We start from the raw sequence: 14,800 nt of genomic DNA on the forward strand, positions 1-14,800 counted from the left end.
AATTTTCACATGAACATATGAATTAGGAGGACAGTAGGCCACTCATCTCCTTAACTTCGCTATGTTGTTTAAAAAGATCATAGCTGAGCATTTGATTGTTTCCTCAATTCCACATCCCCTTCTTTTCATGAATCTCCCCACCCCACCAGGTTATCAAGTATCAATCTCCTTAAAATATTCAAACTATGGTTCCACTGCCTTTTGATGAAGAAAGTTCCAAGGACTTACAATGTTCTGCATTCAGAATATGCCCTCTTATTGTTACTACTGTCAGGGAGGCAGTAGAGAAGCCTGAAGACCCCCATTATCTGATTCAGGAACTGATTTTTCCCCTCCGCTATCCAATTTTTGGATGGTCCATCAACCAATGAACAATATTAGAGTCATAGAAAAGTACTGTACAGAAACAGACCCTTGGCCATCTATTCTGTGTCAAACCATTTAAGCTGCATACTCCCATCAACCTGCACTGGGACCACATCTCTCCATACTAGTACTATCCATGTACCTATCCAAACTTCTCTTAAATGTTGAAATCGAGCTCACATACATCACTTATGCTGGCAGCTTATTCCACATTCTCAAACCCTCCGAGTGAAGAAGTTTCCCTTCATTCCCTTAAGCTTTTCACCTTTCACTCTTAACCCATGAGCTTTAGTTGTAGTCCCACACAACCTTAGTGTAAAAAGCCTGCCTGCATTTACCTGTCTATACCCTTCATAATTTTGTATACGTCTATCAAACTTCTTTTCAATCTTCTATCTTCCGAGGAATAAAGTCCTAACCTATTCAAGAGACAATTTTGAATGAGATTCGAGGCGACATTGGATGCACGGCAAGGTCTTCAAGACATTACTTCCAACAAAGCGAAACCCAATAGCATGAATGGCAGCAATGCTTCACTACCAGATGAACTCAACGCCTTCTATGCACGCTTTGAAAGGGAGAACACAACTACGGCCGTGAAGATCCCTGCTGCACCTCATGACCCTGTGATCTCTGTCTCAGAGGCCGACGTTACGCTGTCTTTAAAGAGAGTGAACCCTTGCAAGGCGGAAGGTCCCGAAGGCTCTGAAAACCTGTGCCAACCAACTAGCGGGAGTATTCAAGGACATTTTCAACCTCTCACTGCTACAGGCAAAAGTTCCCACTTGCTTCAAAAAGGCAATAGTTATACCAGTGCCTAAGAACAATAAAGTGAGCTGCCTTAATGACTATCGCTCGGTAGCACTCACATCAACAGTGACGAAATGCTTTGAGAGGTTGGTCGTGACTAGACTGAACTCCTGCATCAGCAAGGATCTGGATCCATTGCAATTTGCCTATCACCACAATAGGTCAACGGCAAACTCAGTAGCTCTCCACGTGGCTTTAGACTGCCTGGAGAACAAAACATGTACGGCAGGATGCTGTTCATCGACTATAGCTCAGCATTTAATGCTATCATTCCCACAATCCTGATTGAGAAGTTGCAGAACCTGGGCCTCTGTACCTCCCTATGCAATTGGATCCTCGACTTCCTAACCAGAAGTCGATCTGTGCAGATTGGTGATAACATATCCTCCTCGCTGACGATCAACACTGGCGCACCACAGGGGTGTGTGCTTTGCCCACTGCTCTACTCTCTATTTACACATGACTATGTGGCTAGGCATAGCTCAAATACCATCTGTAAATTTGCTGACGATACAGCCAGTGTTGGCAGAATCTCAAGTGAGATATGCCAACTAGTGGAGTGGTGCCACAGCAACAACCTGGCACTCAACGTCAGTAAGACTAAAGAGCTGATTGTGGACTTCAGGAAGGGTAAGATGAAGAATTACATACCAATCCTCAAAGAGGGATCAGAAGTGGAGAGAGTTAGCAGGTTCAAGTTCCTGGTTGTCAAGATTTCTGAGGATCTAACCTGGTCCCAACATATCAATGTAGTTATAAAGAGGGCAAGACAGCGACTGTACTTTATTAGGAGTTTGAAGAGATTTGGCATGTTAACAAATACACTCAAAAACTTCTATAGTTGTACCGTGGAGAGCAGTCTGACAGGCTGCATCACTGTCTGGTATGGAGGGGCTGCTGCACAGGACTGAAAGAAGCTGCATACGGTTGTAAATCTAGTCCGCTCCATCTTGGGTACTAGCTTACAAAGTATCCAGGACATCTTTAGGGAGCAGTTTCTCAGAAAGGCAGCATACATTATTAAGTACCTGCAGCACCCAGGGCATGCCCTTTTCTCACTGTTACCATCAGGTAGGAGGTCCAGAAGCCTGAAGGCAAACACTCAGCGATTCAGGAACAGCTTTTTCCCCTCTGCCATCGGATTCCTAAATGGACATTGAATCTTTGGAGACTACCTCACTTTTGTAAAAAAATATACAGTAGTTCTATTTTTGCACTTTTTAAAATCTATTCAATGTACATAATTGATATATTTATTTTTTTTAATTTTATTTATTGTTTTTTTCTCTTCTAAATTATGTATTGCATTGAACTGCTGCTGCTAAGTTAACAAATTTCATGTCACATGCTGGTGATAATAAACCTGATTCTGATTCAACCTTTCCTTATAACTCAGGTCCTCCAGTCCCAGCAACATCCTTGTACATTTTCTCTGTTCTCTTTAAACTTATTTACATGTTTTCTGTAGGTAGGTGACCAAAACTGTACACAATATTCCAAATTAGGCATCGCCAACATCTTACACAACTTCAATATAATATCCCATCTCCTGTACTCAATACTTTGATTTATGAAAGCCAATGTGCCAAAAGCTTTCCTTACGACCCTATTTACCTATGATGCCACTTTTAATTTACTACGTAGCTTTATTCTAGATCCTTTGTTCTACAGCACTCCTAACCTGGTTGGTCCTACTGAAGTGAAACATACCACACTTTTCTGCATTAAATTCCGTCTGTCACTTTTCAGCCCATTTTTCTAGCTGGCCCAGATTCCGCTGCAAACTGTGATAGTCTTCCTCACATCCAATCTTGGTGTCATCCACAAATTTGCTGATCCAGTTAACGTTATCATCCAGATCATTGATATAGATGATGGACAGCAGACCCAGCACCAATCCCTGTGGCACTACACTAGTCACAGGTGCCCAGTCAGAGAGGCAACCATCTACTACCACTCTCCGGCTTCTCTCACATAGCTAACATCTAATCTAATTTAATACCTCATCTTGAATGCCAAGTAACTGAACCTTCTTGACCAACCTTCCATGTGGGACCTTGTCAAATCCCTTGCTAAAGTCCATGTAGGCAACATCCACTGCCTTGCCTTCACCAACTTTCCTGGTAATTTCCTCTTTTTGCACTACTTATTTAATTTATTTTTTTATCTATACTTCTTATTGCAATATATAGTTTTATTTATTTTTTTAAAGTTGAGATACAGCGCAGATTAGGCCCTTTTGGCCCTTCAAACTGTGCCAACCATCAGCCCCCGACTTAACCCTAATTATTGGACATTTTGGACTGTGGCAGGAAAGCGGAATACCTGGAGAAAACCCACATGGTCATGGGGAGAAGGTACCAACTCCTTACAGACGGTGGCAGGAATTGAACCTGGGTCGCTAGGACTGTAAAGCATTGTGCTCACCACTACACTATCATGCCCTCCCAATTTTTCTTATTATGTATTGCAATGTACTGCTGCCACAAAACAATGAATTTCACAAGATATGCCAGTGATATTAAGTCCGATTGTAATTCTGATGAGGGTTGGAACATGGTGTTGCATTTGTACAAAACATTAGTTAGACAGAGTACAGTATTGTGAGGTGACATAAAATGTGTTAGGAAAGACAATAAATTATTTGATTGAATAAAGTGCATGAAATTGTAAGTATTTTAATAGTCTTACACAAAAGGGCATCTTTCACCAAGGTGATCGTCATCCAGTAACATTTGATGTTTGTTTTGGTATGTGTCCTGGGAACAGTCTGCAGACCAGAGGGTACTCAGCTACATCTGCTCAGAACAAGTCTAGAAAAGCACCCTTACATCTTTTTCCAGATCTTCATTCCTAATACGGAGAGGCAGGCAATGTCTTTACAGCAGCAGGGATCACTGACCGGGGTTCAATTCCCGCCACTGTCTGATGAAGTTTGTATGTTCTCCCCATGACCGTGTGGATTTCCTCCCACATTCCAAAGACGTACGGTTAGGATTAGTCATTTCTGGGGATGCTATGTTGAGGCCAGATGCTGACAATACTTGAGGACTGCTCTGAGCACAATCCTCACTGATTTGATTTGACATAAATGATGATTTCAGTGCATGTTTTATGTTTCAATATACATGTGACAAAGCTAATCTTTAATGTTTATCTTTGATCTTCGAGTTGTTTTGACAGTCTGCTCAGGAACCCATCTCACAGGATCTGTTACAGGTGGGTTTATGTCCAATCCCTGTACACCTCCACTCCCCATCAGGAAGGCCTAAAGCTCTCAGTTCCTTTCTGGACACTAGACCCAACTAGTTCTCCTCCACCTCCAACCTCTTCTGCCTGGCGGAACTGGTCCTGACTCTTAATAATTTCTCTTCTGGCTCCACCCACTTCCTTCAAACAAAAGGTGTAGCCATGGGCACTCGCATGGGTCCCAGCTATACTTGCCTTTTTGTGGTTACGTGGAACAGTCTATGTTTCAAGCCTACACTAATGTCTCTCCTTCACTATTCCTACGCTACATCAATGACTGCATTGGTGCTGCTTCCTGCACCCATGCAGAGCTCGTCAACTTCATCAACTTTGCCTTCAACATCACTCTGCACTCAAATTTACATGGTCCATTTCCGACACCTCCTTCCCCTTTCTCAACCTTTCTGTCTTTGGAGATAGCTTATCTACTGATACCTTTCATAAACCCACTGATTCTCACAGCTACCTGGATTATACCTCTTCCCTCCCTGTTACTTGTAAAAATGCCATCCCATTCTCTCACTTCCTCCGTCTCCACCACATCTGCTCTCAGGATGAGACTTTTCATTCCAGAACTAAGCAGATGCCCTCCTCCTTCAAAGAAAGGGGCTTTCTTTCCTCCATCAATAACACTGCCCGCCCCTGCATCTCTTCCATTTCTCTAATGTATGCCATCACCCCATCCTCCTGCTACTCCACCAAGCATAGGGCTCCTCTTGTCCTCTCTTACCAACCCACCAGCCTCCACTTCCAGCAGGTAATTCCCTGTAACCTCTGCAATCTCCAATGGGATCCCACCACCAAGTACATTTTGCCTACCCCTCACTTTCTGCTTTCCACGTGGATTGCTGCCTACGTGACCCCCTTGTCTATTTGTCCTGCCACACTGATCTCCCCCTTGGTACTTATCCTTGCAAGCAGAACAAGTGCTACACCTGCCTCTACACTTCCTCCCTCACTACCATTCAGGGCCCCAAACTGTCCTTCCAGGTGAGGTGACACTTCACCTGTGAGTCTTTTGGGGCCATGTATTGTATCTGGTGATACCAGTGTGGCATCCTGAATAACAAAGAGACCCAACATAGATTGGGAGACTAGTTCATCAAGCACCTATGTTCTGTCCGCCAGAACAAGTGGGATCTCCATTTTAATTCTACTTCCCATTCCCATTCTGACATATCAGTTCATGGCCTCCTCTACTGCCAAATTGAGGCCACACTCAGGTTGGAGGAACAACGCCTTATATTCTGACTGGGCAGCATCCAAATTGATGGTATGAATTTTGATTTCTCGAACTTCCGATAATGGCCCCACCTCTCCTTCACCATTCCCCATCCCCTTTTGCCTCTCTCACCTTGTCACCTTAACCTGCCCAACACCTCCTTCTGGTGCTCCTCCCCCTCCCCTTTCTTCTATGGCCTTCTGTCCTCTCCTATCAGATTCCCCTTTCTCCAGCCTTTATCTCTTTCACCAATCGACATACAAGCTCATTACTTTACCCCTCCCCCTCTCCCGGTTTCACCTATCACCTACTACCTTGTATTTATTTCAACCTCCCCCCCCACCTAGTTACTCTGACTTCTCATCGTTTCCCTCCAGTCCTGATGAAGGTTCTCAGCCCGAAACATTGACTGCTTACTCTTTTCCACAGATACTGTCTGGCCTGCTGAGATCCTCCAGCATTTTGTGTGTGTTCCACAGGATCCACCATGCCTTTCTCCTGTTATGTGTTTATGATCTTTTCCATGAAGGACAGATAGAGTGGTGAAGTCCAAGTGAATAGAACATTATACGACAGACCCATCCTTCACAACACTGGGGATGGGTAGAATCTTAGTATTAAGTGAGGATGAGGGCAACATCCACCATTAATGCTGCTTTCACCGGCATCTCCTCCATTTCCTAACCATCTGTGCACACCCCATCTTCCTGCTGCCTTAAAAATGATAAAGAGTTCCTCCTGACCACCTACCACCCCTTAGGCATCCAACACATCATTTTCCACAACATTCCTACCAACAAGCAAGCATACCTTTACCCCACCCCTCCATTTTCTGCAAGGATTGCACTCTCCATGATTCCATTCGTCCCTCCCCACTAATCTCCCCCTGGGCACTTATCCCTGCAAGCAGCCAAGGTACTACACTGGCTCATTCACCTCCTCCCTCACCTCCATTCAGGACCCCCAAAGGTCCTTCCAGGTGAGGGAACACTTCACCTGCAAATCTACAGGTGTTGTCTATTATGTCCGGTGCTCCTGGTACAGCCTGCTCTACATTGGCGAGACCCATCGTAAATTGGGGGACTGCTTTGTCGAGGACGTTCTTTCCAACCGCCAGAAGTGGAACTTCCCAGTGGCCAAGCATTTTCATTCCAATTCCCATTCCAATGTGTTAGTGTATGGCCTCTCTTGTGCCACAAAGAGGCCACCCTGAGGGTGGGGGAACATCACTTGGTATTTGGTCTGGGTAGCCTCCAACCTGATGGTATGAATATTGATTTTACCTTCCGGTAAAAAAAAATCCCTATCCCTCCCCTCTTCTATTCCCCACTCAGGCCTCTTAGCTCTTCTCACCGGCCTATCACCTCCCCCTGGGGCCCCTCCTCCTTTCTTTCTCCTGTGGTCCACTCTCCTATCAGTTTCCTTCCTCTCCAGCCCTTTACCTTTCACACCCACCTGGCTTCCGTTATCACCTTCCTGCTATCCTCCTTCCCTTCCCCCACCTGTTTATTCTGGTATCTTTCCCCTTCCTTTTCAGTCCTGAAGAAGGATCTTGGTCTGAAACGTTGACTGTGGTATTTAACATTTATGTACAGCAGTTCTACATGCAGCTTGATGCTGCCACACAAAAGGTAGTAATCAAAACTGGGTAACGTTGGGAATGCTTTTTCCTTCATTCCTCTAGAGCAGGGGTTTCCAACCTTTTTTTATGCCATGGACCTTACCTTTCAACAAGGGGTCAACAACAGGTTGGCAGTCCCTGCTCTAGAGACATGCATCATAATCTTGAATCCCAGTAAAAGAGAAGATGCTCAGGTGACTTGCTCAGCGGAGCAGTGGTGTATGGCCCAGATTTGTGCCAAATATGTCAACACCAAAACAACCTTTGCAGTTGATGACTAGGTTCTTCTTGCCTGCCTTCAAAAGAGAACACCAGCGACTGAGAATACTGAAGTTCGTAACAGAGTGCTGAAGCAAAAATGTTTGTGGTTGACAAAGATTAAGATCATCATGTTTAGTTTGTTGTGAGTTGCTACAACATACAGTATATAGTTATAGAATCTTTGAAGAAGCTGTCTGCAGTTCCTGAATTTCAATAGTCAAGGATCTTATTCACGTATTTATATGTCCTGTTTCTGGATGGAGTTCAAAGACTTTTTTAAAAATGTGTTATGGACCAGGATCTAGTACTTTCTTGCTGTATATGACAACTAAACTCTTCTCGGGCTTACTGTACCTGGCTTAAAGCCCAAGAGGAATTTATTCATCTTAGGGACCAATTTGCCACCTCAGGACTTCTCCATTCAAATCAAGTAATTTCATTATTTTTTGTAATTCACTCTTAATTCCCCCTTGAATGGATGATGGTGAGACACCTTCCTGAACCACTACAATCCTTTGAGTGAATGTACTTCAAACATGCTGTAGGACATCGAGTTCCCTGAGTTTGACTCAGCAATACTGAAGCAAGAGTGATAATAATGCATATGAAATGCTGTCACTAACAATTAGTAACATCTCCTTGTGCCACCTACATCAGTTCTGCCTGTTGATTCTTGAAAGAGCTGGTACAACCATTTCTTACCTTTTCTATATTTTATTATCTATCTGAACCTCAATTCTTGTCACACACACCTTCCCCCATCAAATAATTCTGCTGCTTTTCTCCATCATGTCTGCATCTCCACTTATCTCTTTATAGAACAGACTGTTCCACCCTTCATACCTGTCCCACTGTTCACCCAGTTAATAAGAGATGTGATCTGAAATCCATTTGTTCCTGCTCTGAATGTCATAATCAACCCAGTATTCAGAACTTTTGGGAGAAGAGAAGCTTTGTTCAAAAAGTACTTACCGATTTCATTCTAACTAGCTTTAAAATAAATGCAACCTTAGCTGATCGTGACCAGCATGATGCTTGACATTTGAGTACTGAGACTTTGAAACAGACACACAAAGTAATTTCCAGCATCTGCAGATTTTCTCATTGTCTTTCAAACAGTTACTCTTTTTCTCTTCAGATTAACTTTGAGCTATGATATCCAGGAAGATGATTTACACCTATAAATACTGAGCATATACTGCTGCTATTCTCTACCAAGATCATTTAAAGATTTTAAAAAATAAAAATAATTTCTCCACTAATTCATCTCTAATAGGTGAAAAATGTGGCGGTATGTTTCAAATAGTAATACAGCATCACTAAATGTTCAATAGCTAATTGGGTTTCCCATTGAATAAATACTTATATAGACAACAAGTAAATTATTTGCAGTTTTATGACATCATTTAGAAATTATTTTTCACCAGTTTACTACTTTGTTGCTGTTTACCATTCAGTTATAATGACTGACATAAAATAAAAATGTCATCATCTGGCTTTTCTTTTTAAAGGCGCTGACTGACCTGTTACGCTGAATTATTTGGACATTTTGGCTGCAGTGTTATTCTGAGTGTGTACTTTTTGGATTTGTAAACTCAAATCAAACCTATTTCAGTGAATCCCTAGGAGGGATGACCTAATCTGACTGGAGTAACAATGAGACATCTTTATGACATAATCACATACATAAATTGGGAGGAATCGCTAACAGCAACTGCTTTGGTTTGCTTTGTATCAGCATCTGGTCTACCTTCTAATCATTGATTTTAATTACCCAAATACTAATTGGATAAAGTCAATGTGAAAGCTACAGAGTATACAGAACTCTGAAATTGCATTCAAATGAACTTTTAAGTCAGCACACAGTAACTTCAACAAGAGGGAGTGGGGAATAGTTGGGAACTTCTGGACTTTAAGGTATGAAATACCCAGATGAAAAGAATTTCAGTGGGAGCATATTTTTATGATAGTAATCATAATTCATTTAGACAACATACTGTAAATATGGATAAAGACAAAGGTTTAAAAAAGAGAGAAAACACTGTTTTTACTAGGCTTTGGTTATGATGAAGGACAAAAAATAGACTAGAATTAGCTAATCGATATTGAATCAATCTTAGAGCAATGAAAGACATTCATCAGGGGATTTAGCAGAGTCAAGATAAACATGTTCCCAGGAATGGAAAAGGCAAGACTGCCAAATTTACAACATACAGATAATAAAGTCCATTGAAACTACAATAAAGCAAAACAAAACAGATACCAAATCTGCAGACTGACAGGAGCATAAAGAAACTGTAGGAGCGACACTAGAAAATTAAAAAAGGGAAGCAAAGAGGAGATGTGAGAAACTGCTGGCGAGTAACCTCAGAGAACATCCAAAGATATTTTATGTTCATAAAGAGCTAGGCGATACCATGAACAGAGTAGAACCTATTAGGGACCAAAAAGGAAAGCAATACGTGGAGGAGGCAGCTATGGTTTTGGTCCTTAGTAAATGCTTAATAAAGAGAGGGTCAACAGAAATAGACACAATGTGCTGAATTCCAACTTCTCCATCACCCCATTAACATAAAATGGAACACAATTTAAAGACACAAAATGAAGTTTACAAACAAATGGCAAAGAAGCTCTGGGCATGACCTTCTCACAGAAGCAAATGTCTGAAGAGAGCTGTCAGGTTTGGTAAGACATGATACATTTCTTATTAAATAACATGCTAAAATCATAACCAACTTTTTGTTCTCTGATGGAGTCCCTGGAGAACTTTACCATTGCCTGTCTGGTGATTCAGTGTGAGTTCAAACAAATGTGCATCAGGTAAATGCAGTTAGATTCACTTCTGCCCCAGTTTACGGCTGCAGGGATTCCCACAGATTCAGCTATCTTTTCTCTGCTGATCCTTTTCCACAAAGTGTGCAAGAGAAATTAATTGAACATAAAACAAATAGCAGTATAGTAATCACTGGCTCCTGACTGGCAAAGTGGAAACAGGAAAACACAAGATTGAGAAACACCCTCAAAATACTGTTACTAATCTTCCTGTAAAGATCTCATTTCATGACAAGGATTTATTCGCCTTTCCCTTTTATAATGAAGTGGAATAATCAACAATATCACAATGTTAACCTTTCTGTCTCTTTGTAAAAAGCTATACTGAATAAAATTTGAATTCAATTGAAACTCAGTGTAATATTTTTGTTTGCATCTTTTAAGAAAGATCACGATGTGTTCTTAATACAAATTTAAGATCATCCCTTGTATGAAAATTTTAGGAGAATAGCACTCAAATTCCAAAACATTAGCTACTCACTGAAGCAGTTAATGAAAGTACTTCTTAGGTCTGTTGAGGTAATGTCATTGTATCTCATCTTCAGTCTTTCTTCCTTCTGAACTCCAGTTCAGATTGATATAATTTCATGTGAAAAATTGTTTCCAGTTTTTGACACTTGCTGGGTTTTTGAATATAAAAAAATTGAATAAATTGCAGAAATTCATCCTTCAAAGGTGAAGGCTGCAACAAGAGGCTTAGAATAGAAGCTGATTTTATGTGTGCCACTAATTGGAAGAGGCCATTGATTAAATGATAGACTCACATTTGCTAGGATGTAAATGGACATTATTTTCCTGCTCAGTGATAGAAGTTTGCTACTCAGCATAATATTCCAAGCTGTAAAACTTAGCATTTTAAACAATAATCTATATTAAATGCACAAGCTTTCAATCAAAACCTTTTCCCAAGAATGGTGTTGTGCTGGTTCCTGATTTAAAACCTTGAGTTAGTATCTGCTTTTTGCTCTATCTATAGGATACTCTTTGCCACACTGATGAGTTAAATTGTATCCTTTGCAATTAAAATCATACAGAAATTAGTGTTAAAGTCCATCTCATCCATGCCTGCCATGATGTCTATCTATACCAGTCCTATTTGCTTGTGTGAGGCATGTATCCCTCACTCCTCTCTTATCCAAGTACCTGACTAAATGCTTTTTAAGTGATGTAATAATTCTATTTGTTTCTCCTCCTCTAGTATTTCATTCCATATAACCACTAACCTCTTATGAAAATCTTACCCCTCACATCTCCTTACTTTCTCAATAAGCCTTGCATGGGTTACCTTATTAAATGCCTTGCTGAAATCCATATACACTACATTTACTACTCTTCCTTCATCAATGTGTTTAGTCACATCCTCAAAAAACTCAATTAGGCTCATAAGGCACAACCTGCCCTTGACAAAGCCATGCTGACTACTCCTAATCATATTATACCTGTCCAAATGTACATTAATCCTGCCTCTCAGGATCTTCTCCATCAACTTACCAACCTCTGAGGTAAGACTCACTGGTCTATAATTTCCTGGGCTATCTCTACTCGCTTTCTTCGATAAAGGAACAACATCCACAACCCTCCAATTCTCCAGAACCTCTCCCGTCCCCATTGATGATGCAAAGATCATCGCCAGAGGCTCTGCAATCTCCTCCCTTGCCTCCCACAGTAGGCTCGGGTACATTTCGTCCGGTCCCCGCGACTTATCCAACTTGATGCTTTCCAAAAGCTCCAGCACATCCTCTTTCTTAATATCTACATGCTCAAGCTTTTCAGTCTACTACAAGTCATCACTACAATCATTAAGATCCTTTTCCATAGTGAATACTTAAGTATTCATTAAGTACCTCTGCTACTTCCTCCGGTTCCATACACACTTTCCCACTGTCACACTTGATAGGTCCTATTCTCTCATGTCTTATCCTCTTGCTCTTCACATACTTGTAGAACGCCTTGGGGTTTTCCTTAATTCTGCCCGCCAAGGCCTTCTCATGGCCCCTACTGGCTCTCCTAATTTCCTTATTAAGCTCCTTCCTAGTAGCCTTATAATCTTCTAGATCTCTAACAGTACCGAGCTCTCTGAACCTTTTGTAAGCTTTTCTTTTTTTCTTGACTAGATTTATTACAGCCTTTGTACACCACAGTTCCTGTACCTACCATAACTTCCCTGTCTCATTGGAATGTACCTATACAGAACCCTACACAAATATCCCCTGAATATTTGCCACATTTCATCCATACTTTTCCCTGAGAACGTTTCCAATTTAAGCCTCCAATTTCCTGCCTGATAGCCTCATAATTCCCCTTACTCCAATTAAACGCTTTTCCAACTTGTCTGTTCCTATCTCTCTCCAATGCTTTAGTAAAGGAGATAGAATTATGAACACTATCTCCAAAATGCTCTCCTACTGAGAGATCTGACACCTGACCAGGTTCATTTCCCAATACCAAATCAAGTACAACCTCTCCTCTTGAAGGCTTATCTACATAGTGTGTCAAGAAACCTTCCTGAACACACCTAACAAACCCCACCCCATCTTAACCCCTTGCTCTAGCGAGATGCCAATCAATACTTGGGAAATTAAAATCTCCCATCACGACAACTCTGTTATTATTACACCTTTCCAGGATCTGTTTCCCTATCTGCTCCTCAATATCCCTGTTACTATTGTGCGGCCTATAAAAAACACCCAATAAAGTTATTGACCCCTTCCTGTTCCTAACCTCCACCCACAGAGACTCCGTAGACAATCCCTCCATGGCATCCACCTTTTCTGTAGCTGTGACACTATATCTGATCAACAGTGCCACACCCCCACCTCTTTGGCCTCCCTCCCTGTCCTTTCTGAAACATCTAAAACCCAGCACTTGAAGTGACCATTCCTGTCCCTGAGCCATCCACGTCTCTGTAATGACCACTACATCATATCTCCAAGTACTGATCCACGCTCTAAGCTCATCCGCTTTGTTCACAACACTCCTTGCATTAGATACATCTCAATCCTTCAGTCTGAGCGAGTCTTCTCTATCACCTGCCTATCCTCCCTCTCGTGACTGTCTACAAGTTTTCTCTATTTGTGAGCCAACCTCCTCTTCCCAGTCTCTTCAGTTCAGTTCCCACCCTCCAACAATTCTAGTTTAAACTCTCCCCAGTAGCCTTAACAAACCTCGCCGCCAGGATATTGGTCCCCTGGGATTCAAGTGCGACCCATCCTTTTTGTACAGGTCACACCTGCCCTAAAAGAGGCCCCAATGATCCAGAAGTCTGAATCCCTGCCCCCTGCTCCAATCCCTCAGCCACACATTTATCCTCCACCTCATTCTATTCCTATTCTCACTGTCGTGTGGCACAGGCAGTAATCCCGAGATTACTACCTTTGCGGTCTTGCTTCTCAACTTCCTTCCTAACTCCCTGTACTCTTTTTTCAGGACCTCTTCCCTTTTCCTACCTATGTCATTGGTACCAATATGTACCACAACCCCTGGCTGTTCTCCCTCCCACTCCAGGATATCTTGGACATAATCTGAAATATCCTGGACCCTGGCACCTGGGAGGCAAACTACCATCCGAGTTTCTTTCCTGTGTCCACAGAATCGCCTGTTTGACCCCCTAACTATAGAGTCCCCTATCATTACTGCCATCCTCTTCCCTTCCCTACCCTTCTGAGCCACAGGCCCAGACTCTGTGCCAGAGGCACGGCCACTGCCACTTCCCCCAGGTAGGCTGTCCCCACCCAACAGTACTCAAACAGGAGTACTTATTGTCAAGGGGTACAGCCACAGGGGTACTCTCTAGTACCTGACTCTTCCCCTTCCCCCCCTGACTGTGATCCACTTGTCTGTTTCCCGTGGCCCCGATGTGACCACACACCTCTCTATCACCTCCTCGCTCTCACTGACTAGACGAAGGTCATCGAGCTGCATCTCCAGTTCCCTAATTCGATCCCTTAGGGGCTGCAGCTTGACACACCTGGTGCAGATATGGCCGTCCGAGAGGCTGGGAGACTCCAGGACCCCCCCACATCTGACACTGAGCACAGAAAACTGGCCTCACACACATAGTTCCTCCTTTCCGCAAATAACACAGGTAAACCTACCTCGCCTTGTCCCATTACCGCCTCAGCCCGTTGAGCCAAAGCCCTACCACACTGCTGCCTCTATCTCCGCTGCCCACTCCGAACAGTGCCCAATGGATAGGGCGGTCTTCCTTTGAAACCTTTCGCACTCTACTGGCTGACATCACGCGCCTGCACAGCCTCGCCTCTCTTTTACCCCGAGTAGTAAAAAATTCCCTTCACTCCAAAAAAATCAGCCATTCACTCGCCGCCTTCTCCCTCCAATAGCTTCCAGTTCGAGGCTTTCCTGCCCTGGGAAAACAATTTTGACTATCTACCCTATCTGTGCCCATTAGTAAATTGTATTAATCAATCTTATAAAGTTTT

The sequence above is a fragment of the Hemitrygon akajei genome, chromosome 5, assembly GCF_048418815.1.
Source record: "Hemitrygon akajei chromosome 5, sHemAka1.3, whole genome shotgun sequence".
Classification (NCBI taxonomy): Eukaryota; Metazoa; Chordata; class Chondrichthyes; order Myliobatiformes; family Dasyatidae; genus Hemitrygon; species Hemitrygon akajei.